Source organism: Diabrotica virgifera, chromosome 1 (assembly GCF_917563875.1).
Source record: "Diabrotica virgifera virgifera chromosome 1, PGI_DIABVI_V3a".
NCBI lineage: Eukaryota > Metazoa > Arthropoda > Insecta > Coleoptera > Chrysomelidae > Diabrotica > Diabrotica virgifera.
Window position 1 is genome coordinate 71,481,826 of NC_065443.1, and position 16,529 is coordinate 71,498,354.

Sequence of the window (16,529 nt, forward strand, 5' to 3'; positions counted from 1 at the left end):
TCACACTAAATTTTATCTTAATTTTTCATCCCAAGTTCTCAGGGACTTTCGGCCCTCGCTAATAACGTAATCTTTCATTCTGCGTTTAAATTTTTCAGAAATACTTATTACTTTTCTCAGGATTCGAAAAAAATGAATCCCCATTTGAATAGCATTGCAGCCTAAAATACGTACCCATTCCGTTAAAAAACGCACACTACAAATCATATACCTAACAAGAAAAACTGTCCAATCATCCACCATAAAGAAGATGGCCAGAAGCCAATTATAGATATGATAAATATAATTATTTTCTTATTATGTAGTATTTTAAACCCAAACATTTTTGCTTATTTATAACACATCAGTCGTTAGTGGAGGCTCACGCATATCACAATCAAAGCTCTCAATTTTCCCCGTTTTAGTTGGGCCTTTGACCGGTATAGCTTTTAGCGAGGTTTGTCGCTAGTTGACTGGACGATGTGGTTTTTCCACTTTACTACGCCCGACTGCACAATGAACTTCAAAGGTTTATTTTTTTTTTGGAGGGGTATAAACGAAGCAATGAAAATTACTTACTTTAATATCCTAAAACACTGCCTGGCTCATTCAAAAATAATTAAATGGTTTAGCGTGCTTTACCTCAACAGGGTAAAACAGAAGTATTCTTTGCGCTTATTCTTTTTCACCGTAAAAACCTCTTACGTTAAATTTAATGTAAAGTTAATTGCTTACATAATACATATAAAAAATACAATTTATCATAAAGTTTGATTTTTATAAAATTGTATTTTATTGTACATCAAAGTAGAGATAACCAGACCAATGAACTATTAACTAATAATATGTAGAATACTGTTGCCTTATGCGACTTGTTTTCAAATCAGCTCTTCCCATCTGCTTAAAGACAAAAGTCTTTGATCAATGTGTGGTGCCGGTTCTAAATTATGGTGCCGAATTGCTAACGTTCACTAAGACGTCAGCACACAAAATTTGAACAACACAGAGGGCAATGAAATAATCCATGTTCATGTTGGGATTAACCCTGAGAGACCCAAGAACTAACACAGAATTGCGCCGTAGATCGCGAGTAACCGACGTAATCAAAAAAATATCGACCTTAAAATGGAACTGGGCAAGGCACGTCGTGAGAATGATGGACGGCGGGAACAAGGGACGGCAGATGGACAAAACGTATTATCGAGTGGAGACCCAGACTAGGGATGGCGGTTGTTGACAAAACACCGGTTTTCGGTTATACCGGTTTTTTACCTATGGTTTAACCTGGCGGTTGTAACCGGTGAAAAAAGCCGGTTATTCCAAAAACTGGTGTTCGGATTTTTAGTCATAGCCAATACTTAATAGGCTACATTTACATTGCGCTTTAGTTTGCGATACTCCATTCGAATCGATATCAGTCCATATCAATCTAGAAATCAGTCATCAGTGTTGTGAAATCGGTTTCAGTCAGCTTAAAATTTCTCATTTACGCGCAGGAGACCAAAAATTTTCACATTTTTTCTCTGAATTCAGTATTTTTTCCACTTATCCGGTTTTCACCGGTTATTACTTTAAAAATAAAAAACCGGTTATAACCGGGACAAAAAAACAACCAAAAAAGCAACTATTGCCGAGGAAAGAAACCGGTTTTAGGTTATAACTGGTAGGTTTTTCCCATCCCTAACCCAGACAAGACGCCTTTCGAAATAGAGGACGACCACCAACACGATGGACAGATGACCTGGAACGGATATACCAAAATTGGATACACACGGCTCAGGACAAGGGTAAACTACGGGAGGCTAACGTTCAGCAATGGACAAGTATAGGCTGCATGACGATAATATGGCTCTTGCAGAAATAGCGTAACAAACGAATTGAGGCACAGACAGAAAAACGATATACCAAAATTGGATGTAAACGGCTCAGGATAGGGATTTGTGGGGTGGACTACGGGAGGTTTACGTTCAGCAGTGCATAAGTATGGTCTGAATGATGATAATAAGGTCCTTGCAGAAATAGCGTAACAAACGAATTGAGGCGCAGACAGAACAACGATATACCAAAATTGGATGTAAGCGGCTCAGGATAGGGATTTGTGGGGTGGACTACGGGAGGTTTACGTTCAGCAGTGGATAAGTATGGTCTGAATGATGATAATAAGGTCCTTGTAGAAATAGCGTGACAAACGAACTGAGGCGCAGACAGAACAACGAGGATGTAGGTAAAGGTATGTAGATAATGTGCTTTATATTATATGACTTTATGAATTATAATATTTGTTTAAAGTGCCTATATGGGTCCTTAATTAGGCGCTTTCTGTATTTCAATAAAACAGAGTGTGTAGATCCCCTCTGTGGCTCATTGTTAAGAGCGCTTACCTTTGGATCGAAAGGTCCGAATGGTCGTGAGTTCGAATCTCACCAGTGTCAAGAATTTTTCGTTTATTATAAATTAATAAATGAAAATAGTGTCTGTCCTTGTAGGATCGATACTCACCGGAGGGAGCGCAGACGTTCGGATACAATTAGCGTCTCTTTGCAAAGAAAATGACGTCGACTTTGCAAAGTAACAAGACATTTACTCAACACACACACTACACATGACACGAGGCACCTAACTGCAAAACTTCACCGTACCTACCATGCCAATGGCCATTAGTTGTCGAGGCATTAGCTAAATTTAAAAAAAGTGTGTGAGATATCATCGAAATATTTTATTAATTTTACATGACTCTGATGCATAAATTACGCTGAATTCGACTGGGGGTGTAATGGTATGGGGCGGGGCGTATTTGTACATACTTGCCACTTATGAAAACCCTAGTAGAAAAAGTCTAATGGGACTAAATCACACTAACTCGGTGGCCAGTTCACATTACCTTCACGTAAGCTAACCGTGGAAACATTTAATATTCTTTTTTAGAAAACAGTTATTAAACGGTTAACAAATATATTCCTGTCGCCAGGGGGGGTACAACGGCCTCGTTTGTTCAGATAGACTTACCCAAGTTTTTTATGTATTTTGACCCGTAGCACACGAATTTTTTGGATAACAGTTGATCCGGATGTCGATAAGTTTGCTATAAACAAAGAACTTAAAGAAATATATAACAGCATAATAGCGATTTTTGGCAAAACATAACATTTTTTTGTATTTTTTGGGTCATTCTAAACAAAAAATGTTCTTACCAGTTTTCTCGTAGGATGCACAGTTTTCGAGATAAAGGCGGTTGAACTTTCAGAAAATCGAAAAAATTGCAATTTTTGAACTCAAATAACTTTTGACTAAAAAATAAAATAGCAATTCTGCTTACCGCATTTGAAAGCACAACTCAAATTATACCGATTTTAATTATTTGTATTGCTAAAAATTAATTGTTTTATTGTCACACAAAGCTATAAACAAAAAATGTTTCCCGTGCCCAATGCATGCGTTTTAATGGAAACTACGTAGAAATTTCCTGTTTGTAGGCGCGCCTACTGGTTCGATTTTAAATGAGATCGAGCGCTATGTGTTTTTAGCTTTGTTTAACATTAAAAACTTACTTTTTAGCAACGCATATAATCAGAACCGATAGAATTTGACTTGAATTTCAATCATTTTATTTTTTAAACAAAAGGTATTTGGGTTCAAAAAATGCAATTTTTTGATTTTTTGAAAGTTCAACCGCGTTTATCTCGAAAAATATGCATCCTACGAAAATATTTGTACTAACATTTTTTGCTTAGAATGACCCCGAAAATACAAAAAAATATTTTGTTTTGCGAAAAATCGCTGTTTGTAATTCCTCAAGTTATTCGTTTATAACCATCTTATCGACATCCGGGATCAAATGTTACCCAAACGTTCGTGTTCTACAGGTCAAAATACAAAAAAAAATCGTTTTTTTTTTTAATTTGTATATGGACGTAAGTCCATCTGAATAAAGGAGGCCGTTGTATCCCCTGGCGACAGGACTAATAGGTTCCTTTTAGTTTACGGTAAACTTTTTATTCGCCATTAAATGTCTTAAATGCACAAAAAGAAAATCTAGCATAAACCGGATGTAGTTTACAAAAATGAATGTCTGTAAAAATTGAGAAACTTACCAAACCGACTGATTTATTATCGCCACAATCGAAAGTTTCCGTAATTTTAAAAACTATTTTCGAACCGTCTTTTGTCCCCGTAAACCGCCAATAGCGCCTTATGTAATTAATTGTCCTTTTTAGGGTCGTTGGAGCTCGATGAAAAATCGTCCGACTCGGGAAAACTTTGGTTAACCGTATTGAGAGGTTTTCCGTGGGAAAATTTAGATTTCAAAGGCGAAGTTAGCCATAAGATTTGATAAATCGAATATCGAACAGCGATATATAGGCGATCAGATCGGGTGTGGCTTGTCGGTTACAAATTGTTCTGGTCATATTTAAAAATAAGGTTTTTAATATATTTCTACATAGTATTTTTGCTGCCACTGACATACTCCATATATTATAAATGTTACCCTCGCGTTTTAACCCTATTTTTAAATTATTACTGCATATACAGGAAGTTATTTTAAGTTAATATAATTAAAACTAGGGAATTTAGCACTGAAAACACTGGAATAAATCGATTTTATAAATACAGCACTTAAAGACTTGCAACTTTTTGCCTTGTTTTCCTGTCGGGAAAAAAGTCTACTAGAGAAAAATGGGTCAATAAGACTGGGAAATATAATATGGGGAAATGGGAAATATATATAGGGTGAGGCAGATAACTGGACTATTAGAAATATATCGAGAACTACAGGCAACCGAATTATGAAAATTGGAGTGAAAGGGTTCTAAAGAGTGATCTATTTAATGAAAATATTTTCACCTATTTGCTACTTCCGGTCATAATACCGGAAGTTGCTTATAACTTCGTTTTTTTTTTAATGGGACATCCTGTATATTTTTATATTTTTTGGATTCTCTTCGATGTCTTCTTTCTTAAAATATTAGGTTTTTAATATTATAAAGGGTAGTTTAAAAAATAATTACGTTTTTTCTAAATTTCGTAGCAATATTCACACCCTGTAGAATTGTAGCAGTTTGACAACAAAAACTTTGTTTATGTTTAAATGGTTTTTATTATAGTCTATTATTGTTAAGAATTGTTAGTATAGCTATTTTTTTAATTTTACTAGGTATACAGTGCTGGTCGAAACTCGGAAAGAATATTCTCTGAGTTTTCTTAAATGGAATATATTTCTTATATTTTAATATTGTAATGCAATGATATTTTATGATACTTTTTTATTTATTAAGCATTTCGTATACCTAACTTCTTTTGTTTGTGCTTAATTGTTAATTGAACCAACAATTTTAATTACGTAATTATTTTGATAGCTCAACCATTATTGCTAATTTTAAGGATCAGTCTAGACTAATATGTATTAATTTCCGAAAAATTATTTGTGATTGAATATTATCACGGCCAACCTAATAAGATGTCATGTATTTTTTGTTACAATTAATATTTGGCTTGAATCACCCATGACTCACAATTTAAAGCAGTTAGGTATAGAGAATGCTTAATAAATAAAAAAGTGCCATAAAATATCATTCCCTTACAATACTAAAATACAGGGCGCTCCATTTAAGAAAACTCAGAAAATACTCATTCCGAGTTTCTACCAACCCTGTATACTAAAATTAAAAAATTAGCTATACTAACAATTAATAGCAATAATAGAGTATATTAGAAACCATTTGAACATAAATAGAGTTTTCGATGTAAAAACTAATACAATTCTACAGGGTGTGAATATTGCTAAGAAATTAAGAAAAGAAACATAATTATCTTTTAAACTACCCTGAATAATATTACAAAACCTAATATTTTAAGGAAGAAGACATCGAGGAGAATCCAAAAATATAAAAATATACAGGGGGTCCTATTTAAGAAAACGAAATTATAAGCAACTTCCGGTATAACCGGAAGTAGCAAATACATGAAATATTTTCATTGAATAGATCACTCTTCAAAACCCCTTTATTCCGATTTTCATAATCCTGTTTCCTTTAGTTCTCGAGATATTTTTAATATGACTTTTATCTGCCTCACCCTGTATATCTGGGTCAAATTATAAAACTTAACAAGGAAAACCAAACACCAGAGATCAAAAGACGAGTTAGACTGGCATGGGCGGCATTTGGCAAACTAAGCTACATCCTTAAAAACAAAAGATATCCATAACATCTTAAGACCAAGGTATGCAACCAATGCGTACTCCCTGCTCTCACTTATGGTTCCAAAAACATCGACGTTTATAAAAGCAAACGTGGAAAAATGCAAAGAGCACTGGAAAGGCAAATGTTGCTTATAAGACTAATAGATAAAAGGAAAAACGAGTGGATAAAAGAGAAAACCAAAATTAGTGATGTTAGACAAGAAGTTGCAAAATTGAAATGGAGATTTGCCAGATACAATATAAGACCCAAAAAAGAACTATGGAACAAAATTCTTATAAATTGGAGACCTTGAGAATATAAACGAAGCAGAGAAAGGCCCCAAATGAGATGAGCAAATGATATCAAGAAGCAAGTGGGCTCTAGGTGGATAACTGTAGCCGCAGACAGAGAAGAATGGAAAAGGATTAGGAAGGCCTATGTCCAAAGATGAAACAAAGAAGACCATCATTTCTGAACTTTAAATTTAAACTTCGTAAAATACCGCATTATACAAGTAGTTTGGAAAACAATTTATAAACTGCTGATGTAATTCACCACTTGCGACAGGTATCTTATGCCCTGGAGCTAACTATCCTCTACGTTTCTGCATCGATGGTAACGGACTTACGGGGTGGTAGAGACTGTAAAATTCAATTATATGCCCAATTCCTAAGACGGGAGAAAAACTCAGTTATAAAAACTACAGAGGCAAATGCTTACTCGTAATAAATGATTTCTGTAATCATCATCCAGCCTTCTGGATCCAAAGTTGAACATAGGCCTCCCCTAATTTCTTCCAGTTTTGTCGATCTTGGGCTTTCTGCAACCAATTCCTAGCAATCCTTTTGACGTCGTCTGTCCATCGTGTAGGTGTTCTACCTCTACTTCTTCTGTCTTCTCTTGGTCTCCACACTGTAATTTTTTGGGTCCACCTCCCGTCTTTCATTCTGGCTACATGGCCCGCCCAATTCCACTTCAGCCATGCTACTTGCTCTATGACATCTGTGATGCCTGTCCTTCTTCTTATTTCTTCGTTTCTGACCCTGTCTCTGAGAGTCAGTCCAAGTAGTGACCATTTCATTCTTCTTTGGGCCACTCTAAGTTTCGTTGCTGTGGCCTGGGTTAACGATAATGTTTCGGCGCCGTTAGTCATGACTGGAAGCACACATTGGTTGAACGTCTTCCTTTTCAAATAATTTGGGAAGTTGCTCTTGAAGATGTCTGATAGAGCTTCATATGCTGCCCATGCTAAGGTGATCCTTCTCTGTAATTCAGCAGTTTGATTGCCCCTGCCAATTTGTATTTCATGCCCTAAGTATTCATGTTTATGGACCAATGCTATTTCGTTGACGTCGACTTTCGGATTTTCGCTTGGTACCATGTTTGTCATGTATTGTGTCTTTCCAAAATTTATGTTTAAACCAACTTTTTTACAGGCGGCATCTAACTCAGTAAACATAGTTCTAATCTCTGTTAACTTGTCTGTTATAAGAACTATGTCGTCTGCGAATCGTAGGTGGGAGAGCCTTTAACTGTCGACATTTATTCCTTTGGCGTCCCACTCCAATTGTTTGAAAGCATGTTCAAGTACTGCCGTAAAGACTTTGGGAGATAACGTGTCTCCCTGTCTAATTCCTCTTTTGATTTTTATAGATTTGGTATCTTTGTGTAGTCGGACGGTCATGGTTGCATTATTGTATATGTTCGCTATCAGTTTGGAGTACCGATAATCTATATGACTTTCCTACAATGCTCTCATTATGCTGTTAATTTTTATCGTATCAAATGCTTTGCAAAAGTCTACGAAAGCCAGGACCAATGGTCGGTTGTATTCGATAGATTTCTCTATAATTCCTTTTATGCAGTGTAGGTGGTCGTTTGTGCCAAGGTTTTTCCTAAAACCCGTCTAAAGCTTTTTAGGATTTCTGTAATACCTTCAGTTATTATACTTGACCTTAGATGCATCAGATACTACTTATGAATACGCTTCAAACTCATGTTTAGTGATCGAAATCGGTTAAGCCGTTTAAAAGGTATTGAGCTCCAAAAGTATAAAATCTTTTAACCATTACCGCCAAAATAGTTTATGTAGTTGTAGTAGCTACGGCGCTAAATTTGATTGGGCAATCCGAGTTTATTTGTCGGACATCCCAATTTTTTTTTCTCATCTATTTCGAATAGAAAAAAATCTAGCGTACATTCGATGGACACAAAGAATTATATTGGAAAAAAAGTATTAGGATGGCATGGATATGAACTCGGATTTTTCTGTCACAAGTTTAGTGTAGTGACTACTAGATCATTTGGGAGATAATGCGACAAAGGCGACCATTTATAACGCTTAACGTGTAATAGAGAATCATTACATTCAACTTCATACATTTAATTGATAAAAAACTTTAAGAAACTCCTGATACAAGAATAAAAATCCCCTAAAGGCCGTAAACATGAGTGGCGCACACAATATTCCAGCTACAAAAGAGCTAATATGAATATTACGTGGCGCAAAAATGTATTTTTGTACGGCCGTGCTTAAACAGCCACTTTCTAGCAAGCATTTCGTTTCCGAAAGTTGCACTTTCCCGCATGGCGTGCGTGAAAGTTAATTTTCCCGCACGGCGTGCGGGAAAGTAGAATGCCTTCTAATATGGCATTATAATATACTATAATACATGCAATAAACTAATATTTAGATATTATTTACTAATTTATTTCAAATGTATCTTATTGTGTTCATGTTTTAATGAAATTAACGCAATAATTCGATAAAATAAAAATATTTTGACATAATATTTAAAAGTAAAATCAGTAGAAAATTACAATGGTTTTAAATCGTCGTCATGGAAACCAATATCGTCGTCGTGGTAACCCATTATATTGAAAGTTTAGTTTTGACAACCTTGTCAAAAAATTAATTTGTGTATTTTCACTCCTAAATAAAAATTGATATGACTCTATTTTTGTGGCGTTTTTCCAAACGTACGGCCCTAGAACAAATATTGTTCCTAACGCATGCGGAAAGTGTCTTCCCCGCACTCGACTGCTTGCCCGAACTCCGCTATCGCGTCGTTAGGGTCAACGGCAGTCCCGTGCGTGAAAGTATCACTTTCCGCACTAGTTAGGAAAATAACTACTTCATTTAGAGGGAAAATAAAACTATAGTTTTATTTTGAAATATTTTTAAATAAAATAATATTTGCTAAATTTGAAGTAAAACGCGCCACAAAAGAGCTTCAAAATGCAGACTGTATGCAAGTTACTCTTTTCAATGGAAATACATTTTTGTGCCACGTAATATTCATATCAGCTCTTTTGTAGCTGGAATATTGTGTGGGCCACCCATTTTTACAGCGTTTAGCGGTTTTTTATTCGTGTAGAATATACAATTAGTTTTAAAAGCAGTTTATAAACTGCTGATATAATTTACTAATTGCGACTGGCGTCTTATACCCTGGGGCAAAATATCTTCTACGCTTCTGCATCGATGGTAACGGATTCCTGCAAGTGTCCCAAGCGACAAGAATTCGCATTTGTCGATAAACCGATTTGCGAATATAAGGACTAAACAACCGCCTAAGGATATTATAAGATATTCCGTTGATAGGTTTTATCTCATATATTTTATATGTTTCACTTGGGTGATATATGATGGTCGAAAAAAGAGAACGTAATATGGTTCGCGCGTAGTTGTTGACAAAATATGGCCGTTAGTTTTAGTGAGAAACGTATACGGAGAACATATATTTGGGATAAAAACTGAGAGGTCTTTTAGATTGCTGTTTTTGCTCTATAAACGGACAAAATTAGGAGAAATCTAAACTAAAGTTAAAATATATAGTCGATATTTTTTCGTTTTTTTTTTGTTCTAATAAGAATTTTGTTTTAGTAACGTTAATAATTTTTAAAAACCATAATCGAGTTACATATTATACAATACTAAATAGTGATGAATTAGACCGTTATTTGATGTAATTTTATTTTATATAGAAATAAAACACTGAAAACTTTTGTTTTCGACGTTTTCACCAAATTTATTACCATTTATTTTTACTACAGCTGTCTCGTCAAAGTGCCTTTGTCAGTCGATGTATTTTTACTATGCATTTACACTGTATAGTCTTTAACACAATAAGTTGGTTTTGAATAAGGGAAAGCTGTTTGTCTCAAGTGGACCTTTCAAAATTATATCTGTATCTTTTAACAAGAATAAAAAAACGTTAAACACCGTAAAAATGAGAGGCGCATACAATATTCCAGCTACAAAAGAGCTGATATGAATATTACGTGGCCCAAAAATGTATTTTTGTTTTGATGGAAAATAAAATTCTAGTTTTATTTTAAAAGATGTTTCCATAATGTTTGCCAAATTTGAAGTAAAACGCGCCACAAAAGAGTAACTTTTATAGAGTTTGTATTTTGAAGCTCTTTTGTGGCGTCTTTTATTTCAAGTTTAGCAAATATTATAGAAACATCTTTTAAAATAAAACTGGAATTTTATTTTACATCAAAATAAAAATACATTTTTTATTTTATCCATATCCATATATCCAAATCCATAATCAAGTATATTCAAATGGGAAATAAGCCACAATTTTACCTAAAAACGATTTTATTAACGTCTATTATTTAGTCGTCTACTTTAAAATGTATAATACGTGTCTGAATTGCCGATATAAATGAGTCAGATTAAATAAATTATTAGAAGAATTTTTTACTAAGCAACAACATTTTTGTTCATCTAGTATTATTTTGTATTTTGACAACGACACCCGACTTGGGCGTCGAAATGTTAATAAAATCATTTTTAGGTAAAATTGTGGCTTATTTCCCATTTGAATATACTTGATTATAAAAATGCCACAAGAAAATGGCTTCAGAACAACATCCAAATCCATATTTTATCCATATCCATGTATCCAAATATCCATATCCATAACCAAAGAGTTAATCTTTTGTAACTGGAATATTGCGCGCGCCACTCATTTTTACGGCGCTTATTGGTTTTTTATTCTTATTAAATATTCTTGTAATACTTTTAATATCTTACCCTTTAATTCGACTTCTCCAACGAGCTTATTATTTAAAAAGATATCAAAACTTTAAGTTTCATTATCTCCTCAATTCTATTTACGACGTGAAATAATTTTCAACCTCTTTATCTTCCCTAATAGCAATAACGTTCCATGAATAAAATCATTTTGGTTACTCTTTTCCTCTAGAATCGTTATGGTTGTTATAGTACTTAGTTATAATTTTCAATATTTTCTTGTTATCTCTTATCTTTGAACAATAATTTGGAGTATTTGGAGGAAGACAAAGATATCTGCACTTGTTTTTATTTCGAGTATTTTTGGAAAATATTTCTAAACATACATATCGAAACTTATCTAAGCACGTAGTTTTTTTAGGGGCTCCATACATTACAAATTGAATAAGACGCATGAGTAAGATGAATTAATATAAGTTAATACTGTATCATATCAATTTACTATGTGTGTCGGGAATACGCCGTAAAATTGAAATAAAATTTTTTATTATTTTCGCGTTACATTCACTTTGTAAAGATTGTTTTGTTGGCACTGTAATATAATACAGCTTATACATTGCATCCCTCGGTAGACCGCAAGCTGTATAGTAGAAACATTATCATATTTATAATATCCTATATTATTATGTGTAATATAAGTTAGTTGAACGATAAAATATTATGTTTACTTGTATTACAGCTTCAGTGGTGTATATACGTGGTGTACTAATACATATTATGACGATTAGAACTCCTTCAACTCTTTGAATCGTTGTATCTCAAAACGGTGGCTCTTAGGAAAAAAGTATTAAGGTATTTTTTATAGATACTAATCTAATCTACGTTTCTTGTTAGGACTAATTTTGTTTCGAGAATACAAAAAAATGGGGCCTATACGTTTTTATGAAGAAAACCAAACATATGTGAATAGGACGACAAAAAAGTGAGTTACAACTATAGGATGATATGGTTATCGAGCCAAGCTCTGATTATGTATACCTTGGAACGAGAATCCAACAAAGTGGAAGGACAGAATTCGAAATAGGAACGAATTATGAAAGGAAAGCAGGTAATAGGAGCTTTGAACTCATTACTTTGGTCAAAAACCATATCAAAAGAAAAGAAAGCACAGCTATATAATAGCATCTTTAAAAGCGTGGTACTGTATGGATGTGAAACCTGGCAACTGAATAAGCGAACAGAACAGAAGTTGCTCGCACTGGAAATGGACTTCTGTCGAAGATCGGCCTGCATCTCTAGACTCTCACATATAACGAATGAACGGGTGCGAGATATTATGAATAGAAAAACAAACATAATTGAAGTCCAACAAACACAACTTTGTTGGTATGGTCATGTACAAATAATGGAGGAACATCGACTCCCAAAGCTAATAATGGAATGGCAACCCCCGGAAAGAAGGAAAAGGGCCAGACTGAAAACAGCCTGGATAAGTGGAATCCAGAAAGCCATGTCTGAGAGAGATCTCCGACCAGGAGATTGGACAGATCGACGCTTCTGGAGAATAGGAACCGGAAGTTGGAGGACGCTATAAACCGGTGTTATATATTTTATATATATACTAATTTTGTGGCAAAACTTACACTTTCGCTGAAAATCGCTAAAAATTATATTTGATGACCTTTGACTCTGCGTAAATTTTTTAGCTCGAGTCGGATTTATGAGGACTTTTTGATTCCATTTATGATGGTATTTTAAACAATCCTGCCAATTTTCAGCTTGATGGTAATTATCTTGATGGTAATTATTGTAACCTCACTCCAATTTTTGAGTCTAACTAGACGGGTCTAATTGGCAAATGACAAACTTGCCTTTAATTGCATAATGTAATCCTAAACCTGCATGAAACAAAAGAATATGTCACGACCAACAGAAGCCGTAAGATCCATAAATGCTGTTGATTATTATAATGATGTCCAATGCATAATACAAGCTGCTTGGCCACATTTTTGTTTGGCCAAATTCCTGATGATTTTAAGCTGAATCAACTAAAATTCTCAGTTGGCTAGCAACTTCTACTTCTTCTTCTTCGTCTAGCCATTTACGTCCACATCTGAACATAGGCCTCTTCAAGTCTTCCTTTCCATTTTTTTTTGTTGTACGCTACTTGTAGCCAATTTTTCCCGACAGTCCGTTTCAGATCATCTGTCCATCTCATAGGAGGTCTGCCTCTAGGCTTTTGTGTTGGTATGGTCTTCAGGTTAGAATTGTTCTGTGCCATTTGTTTAGATCGCTTCTATCTACATGTCCAGCGTATTCCCATTTCAATTTTAATGATTTTTGTACCACATCCGTGACTTTGGTTTTGTGACTTATTCATGTATTTGTTTTCCTGTCCTTAAATGATATGCCAAGCATTGCTCTTTCCATCGCATGTTGAGTGACATCGCAAGTATGTTCATATTCTTTTTTGTGATTGTCCATGTTTGTGCCCCATATGTTAATATCGGAATAATGCATGCATCAGAAATTTTAGATCTAAGATGTAGTTGAATTTGCTGATTCCTGAGTATATAGTTTAGTTTGCCGAATGCTGCCCATGCTAACGTTCTTCTTCTTTTTATGTCTTCCGTTTGAATTTCCCTATTTAGTATTATTTTTTGTCCTAAGTATATATATTCTTCAACTTTTTCTATAACTTTGTTGTTTATTATTGTCGCGGTTTCTTCAGACTGCTTGAATTTGGTTTTGTTTAAATTCATTTTCAGTCCTATTTTAGAAGATTCGAAGTGTAGTTCTGGAAGCATGGATTGCAGTTCTTGTAGGTCAGTAGCTATCAGGACTATGTCATCCGCAAATCGTAGATTACTGAGGTAGCGGCCATTGATGTTAATTCCCTTATATTTCCAATTTATGTTCTTAAAAACGTTGCAAAATAAGTATTTTTCGAAGCTTTATCAATCGTAACTCGGCTTCAACGCACGTAAATGAGTCTTTATTTTAAAGCTTAATTAATAGTCTTCCAAACAAAGTTTGTTAAATTACTGTTTCTTTATCTGTTTTAAAGTTATACTTGTTTGAAGTTATAATTGTATTTAAAAATTGTACAGTAATTTGTTTATAAGGGTTTCAATCTTTTATACTTTAATTAACAAAAGTGATAGTAGAACTTAAATAGACCAGTGCAAAGAGCAAAAAACAATAAAAAATTAATAGCAGGATGAGACCAATTCCAAATGAAAGTACACATATTAGATAACATGTGGAACATTTTTCACCAAATCTGGATGAGGGGAACATGGGTTGGGGGAGCCCTTTTAGGGGTGAAAACGGTTAATTACGATTTGCGGCAAAACGGCACATCCTATCGAAAAAAAAGTTAAATCGCAAAGTTGTAGGGTATAAGAAGATCTACAATTTTGTAAATAAGCATTTTTCACATAACCTCAAAATATCCGAGAAAATTGAAAAAATTCGATGTTTTTGATTTTGTTTTTTTTTTCTCACTGAAAAAAATTTTTTTTTACCAAATATGGTGGAAAGTTACCTCTTTATTTCCCAAACACGCTGTAATTTTTTTGTATAAAAATATTTTTTGAAACTCTTGTTTTTTATGTTTAAGGGAAAATGTAAGCATTTTTTCAATTGAAAAATCTCCCGAAACTTTTTAGCTTTTTAAAAAAGTTGGCATTTTTTTTGTTTATTGAAACCCCTATTTTCTGATGATATAAAAAAATATATACGTTACTGTGGAAAATTTTGTCACAAAAGGCAAAAATCGGAAATTTATTTTCAACCCCTCACCATTTTCAGATTCTCAGACGTAATGTAAGTTGCATAGCGAGTAGGTGCAGCCCAGCCAGACTTCGCGCCGCGCCGCGGCCATTATGTGTACCATGATGACACATACAGTGAATCAAACGTACGTGTTAAACATAATTTTGTGAAAAGAATTTAGTGACAAATTTATTTATTTTAAAGGAAATTGTGGAATCTACATAAAAAGGTAAATACTACCTGTGTCTTATTCTCAATTAATCAATAAAAAAGAATTTCATAAAAAGTTTAAAAAAATGCAGTTTATAGGTATGGACCATTCCACGAACATACGCCTGTTTTGGATTACTTCGACAACGAATATTTTACTGTGCAACATAAGAAGTACGAAAGTAAATGGCGCTAATAATTATTCCAATAAACAACAATGTAATTTGCAGTTTACTTTCGTTCTTCTTATTTTGCACAGTAAAATATTCGTTGTCGAAGTAATCCAAAACATGCGTATGTTCGTGGAATAGGGTATAAGTAGGCCGACTTTTTAAAAAAATATATATATAGTTTAAAAAAAAATAAAAAACACGCTTTTAAAGCACTAACAATTTAAAAATAACTTTTAACATTAAAGCTAGTAATATTTTATTTTTAAATTTTTAGTGCTTTAAAAGCGTGTTTTTTATTTTTTTTAGCTATAATTTATTCACAAAATTAAAAATCACAGACAACGCCATTAGTGTAGTAAATTTTTAACAGAGGTTTGTTGGTTCCTGCTCTCTATGCAACTTATATTACGTCTGAGAATCTGAAAATGGTGAGAGGTTGAAAATAAATTTCCGATTTTTGCCGTTTGTGACAAAATTTTCCACAGTAACGTATATATTTTTTTACACCATCAGAAAATAGAGGTTTCAGTAAATAAAAAAAATGCCAACTTCTTTAAAAAAGCTAAAAAAATTTCGGGAGATTTTTCAATTGAAAAAATGCTTACATTTTCCCTTAAACATAAAAAACAAGAGTTTTAAAAAATATTTTTATACAGAAAAATTACAGCGCATTTGGAATAGAAAGAGGTAAGTTTCCACCAATCTGGTAAAAAAAATATTTTTTTTTCAGTGAGAAAAAAAAAATAAAATCAAAAACAGCGAATTTTCCGATTTTCTCGGATATTTTGAGATTATGTGAAAAATGTTTTTTACAAAAGTTATAGATTTTTTTATTTCCTACAACTTTGCGGTTTAACTTTTTTCGATAGGATGTTCCGTTTTGCCGCAAATCGTAATTAACCGTTTTCACCCCTAAAAACGCTCCCCCAACCCATGTTCCCCTCATGCAGATTTGGTGGAAAATGTTCCACATGTTATCTAATATGTGTACTTTCATTTGGAATTGGTCTCATCCTGCTATTAATTTTTTATTTTTTTGGTCCATTTTAGAGCTATCTGCACTGGTCTAAAAAGGAATATAGATAAAGGAATTTAATAATTAGTTCTGATTCAGAGATCATTAACATCTCTCTATGGACCATTTCGATCTTTTGTTCTCCTCAGGAGAGAATGATGCTCTGCATCGAAATTAGACATATTTGCCAAGTATGCAAATTACAAGGA